We start from the raw sequence: 3,924 nt of genomic DNA, 5'->3' as shown, positions 1-3,924 counted from the left end.
AGCCTAGAGGTAACAAAAGCGTGGACCAATTTTTCTGCATCTTTTCGGGTCAGGATAGGCCTAATTTTCGCAATATTACGCAGATGAAAAAATGCAGTCCGTGAGGTTTGTTTTAAATGAGAATTAAAAGACAAATCTTGATCAAATATTACTCCGAGGTTTCTTACGGTAGTGCTAGAGGCCAGAGCAATGCCATTAGCTAAGGTAAGGACTGTAACTGTTGGTAGCTGTTTTTGATTTTGTTTAAATATGTTGAATTATAATTTTATGGGTTATTGTTTGTCGGACAATTGAGCTAAGCTAACTGACGCTAACGTCCGCTGTAACTTGTTGCCATAGCAACGGTAAATATTCAAATACGGGCTGAGTGCAGAATCAAGCTTCATTGTAAATATAGTTAAGATACATTGTATTTAACACAGGATGTGGGATTTTAGTAGTTAGTAAACTTTTAGAAAAGAGCTAAATCGCATAGAATAATACACGGTTTCAGAAGTACACGGGTCCGTGTGGTCTAGGCCTAATAATTAGGGCTGTAGTCTCCTTGGTGACTAGTCGATTATTAGGTCACTATGCTCTCGTCCGACTAAATTCTCATTAGTTGAATAATCGCCGTGTTACTTCCATAAGGAGAAAAGTGCTACATCAACAACTTTCCAGGATTAATCCATTATTTCCTGCGGCGGGGGACAGGCTAAGTTACCTGTGAAAATGGGGGTGTTTTCAAAACACCCCCATTGTTGACAGAAAGTTGGACTCGCCCACCCTCACGCTCAGCGACGCGGTGACGCAGACCTCCTGTCTGTTTCTATAAGCTGACACCATTTCCCTCAGTGGAAACTGAGCTTTTATTTACTTTAATTTCACAGATAAGAAACAATAAACTGTGAAGACAATAAAGCCTCCACTAAAATAGCATTTTAAGTGGTGTGTGTGATTTATCCTTCAGGGATTTATGCTTCGGGATTTATCCTGGCTTCCTATATGCAGAGGAAATCTCTGCTTGTCGCTAGGCTAATTTATACCATGTAAAATGCCATAGGCTGGCGCTAATAAGGTTAGCATGTTGTATTTGTTTGGAAAACGTGTTTAGTATAAGACAGTTGTTTTGTCGGTGAATGCTGTGAGTGGTAATGGAGCCAAATTATGTACCGTTACCTTTGTTAAATGTTGCTGTTGTCCCTGGTTTTATATGAGAAGAGGAAAAGTCCGCTAGCTGCTAGGCTAATTTCTAAAATGTAGAACGCCATAGGCTTGTGCTAATAATGTTAGCATGTTGTATTGGTGGGGAAAATGTGTCCANCCACGACTAATCGATTAGTTGAAGATTGTGTGCGACTTTAGTCGACCAAGATTTTCTTTGGTTGACTACAGCCCTACTAATAATAGCAAGAATGTTTTATTTGAACTGGCGAATGTAAATTGCTTATGTTTAGCCAGGGCAGAACTATTCAACGGTATAACGGTCAGTACCGTTGATGCCCCAAAGCAAAACTTTTTAACTTGCAAGCAAAGAGGACTGATTTATAAGCAAAATGATCACACGTTTTTACTTACAAACTTCATTTTTGATTGCAGTTCAAGAAATATGCTCTCAAAACAGTTTTATATGATTGCAACAAAAAGACACAAAAATACCTCCATTGAGCTACATGAGCATCTTTAGGTCCAACTGGTGAATGTACGTTCAATATTTGGTCTCCTTTTAGCTGTGGTTTGAGCTCCACCACTGACAAAAACATCTGTCTCTTTAGCCGCTAAATGTTCCACCATGTTTACCAACTCGTCTCTAATTTTTCTGTCTGTGGTTTGGTGCTGGGCAGGTAGTGTGCAGAGGTCGATGAGCAGTGGTGAGTGAACCAGAACAAGAAAGCAGCATTATTTGCATTTCAAACCGAACTCCACATGAAAAGTGTGAAAACGAAAGCACAATTTTTACACACTTCCTCCTTAAAATAGAATAAATGAACATAATTCATTTCAATAATTAGAAATGTACTGAATCATATATCAAATGGAGGCCAACTGTGAGCAAACTGGGTCACAGTATGTGTCGTGACATTAATACCCCTGTTTGCGGTGACTTTGCATTCAATACACAACTTCTGCTTTGAATGATCACACACAGGCCGCTGCTGACCAAGCTCTCATTATGGGTAAGATCTCAGAGAGCTTCAGGGAAAAGCTATAAACTGTTGAGGAAAATTAAATTTGTTTGTCTAATAAGCCATGACAATCTTGTTCCAATACAATGACCTGCAAAACATAGTTCCTCATTAACAAAAGAGAGGCCCTCACAAAACCAGTGATGTGTAGGGTTGGGAACCAAAACCCAGTGACAACAGAGCACAAGTTCTTGAGTTATGCATTTCTGCCGACACATGAGAATTAATTAGCATGTCATATTTCTTAAAGGGAGTCTGACATTATGTTTGCTGCCAGGAACGGAATGGAAAATAATCTCAAAAGCAATCTCGCGGTAGTCTTGCAAACAATGACTCTGCAAGATCCCCAATCTTTGCAACATCTTAGTGTGCGACTGTAAACTCAGTCTTGAGATGTGAGAGTGTGTCAGACTTTAGTCATTTAAAAGTATTTTAAAATCTCATAGTGTATGATAGGCATCAGTTTTTGTTACCGATCACGCATTACACAGTGTGCATATTTCTAAATTAATGAGCCGACATTGTAACTCAGGGTCTCGCAGATTTGTTCCCAGCACTAAGCTTAAAATGAGGGACTGAATTTGACCCTAAACGTTGGTATAGTTTATTCTTGCTTAAAGTGCTTCATTAACACGTCTTTACCTGTTTCTCTACAATGGCATGTTCAAAACGAAACCAATTGGTGTGAGATTGCGAAAACTATTGTGTAACTGTAAACAAGTATTCTCACTGCAGCATTTCAAAACTAAAAAAATGAGGAAGGATGGTGTTGTATCTCACAGCGGCAACTCCACTGTACTAACTTGCCCAGGAGAAACCACAACTACTGCTTTTGTTACAGGACGTCCTTCACAGGAAGCTTCTTACTTGTAATTACTCAAGTTATGTTACGATGTGAATCAACTACAGCCGTTAATCTACCATACGGTGCCATGTTTCTTTGAGTAAAAACCTTTAGTCTCACCATGTACTCATACAAAGAGGCTAGACAGAAATCAAAACTATCAATGTGTGTCCACTACATTGCTTATTTTTGCCTCTGACAGGCTCAGATTGTTACTATAAGTGTCGAAAAAAACTCTAATTTCTTTGTCAGATACTTAAATACAGAAGTTTTCTTTGAAGAGTCCAGTGTTTAGGATTGAGTGGCCTCTAGCAATGGCTGATACAAAAATGCGTGAACGCAAATGTCCCCATAGAGCCAATGTTTGATTTGTCCATTCTGGGCGACTGTAGAACAACATGGCAGACTTCGTGGACAAGGACCTGCTCCGTATGTTGATATAAACAGCTCACTCTAAGGTAGCTACTACACAACGATTCTTATTTTAAAGGTGATCATACACTAATAAAAACATATTTATGAATATTATATACCATGTCTGCCAAGTGATGCCCCTAAATCGTACACACTGGACCTTTAACACCAAGCTTAAAAACAATGTATTGTGTTGCCCACATACAGTTTCACGTGGTGTGTGTTTGGGATACAGGTCATAGGAAATTGCAGATTAAATAATCAACTGAACCCATGAAGAAGAGCAATGTATTCAGACAGAGTTTTTGAATATTTGATAGTACCATTGCCATTTAGCCATTTTTAAGCATTTTTCTGTTGTTATAGCGCCACCCAGTTGCCAATTAGAGTTAAATTTCTCCAGTCACCTTGAGGCGTCCTGTTCTACATATCTACCAAGTTTAGTAAAAATCCATATGGCGGTTAGGCCTAGATAAGAAATTAGCTCTCTAGCGCCCCCAT

At 39.0% G+C, this 3,924-nt stretch overlaps 1 protein-coding gene across 1 annotated transcript in view; it reads right to left on the bottom strand.

Moving 5' to 3' along the window:
• ponzr1 (plac8 onzin related protein 1) overlaps positions 1 to 3,924 on the bottom strand; it is an 11,938-nt gene that overhangs the window by 3,404 nt on the left and 4,610 nt on the right. The gene's annotated exons all lie outside the window — the stretch shown is intronic.

Source organism: Epinephelus moara, chromosome 17 (genome assembly GCF_006386435.1).
Source record: "Epinephelus moara isolate mb chromosome 17, YSFRI_EMoa_1.0, whole genome shotgun sequence".
Classification (NCBI taxonomy): domain Eukaryota; kingdom Metazoa; phylum Chordata; class Actinopteri; order Perciformes; family Serranidae; genus Epinephelus; species Epinephelus moara.
This window is presented reverse-complemented; position numbering and strand designations above follow the sequence as displayed.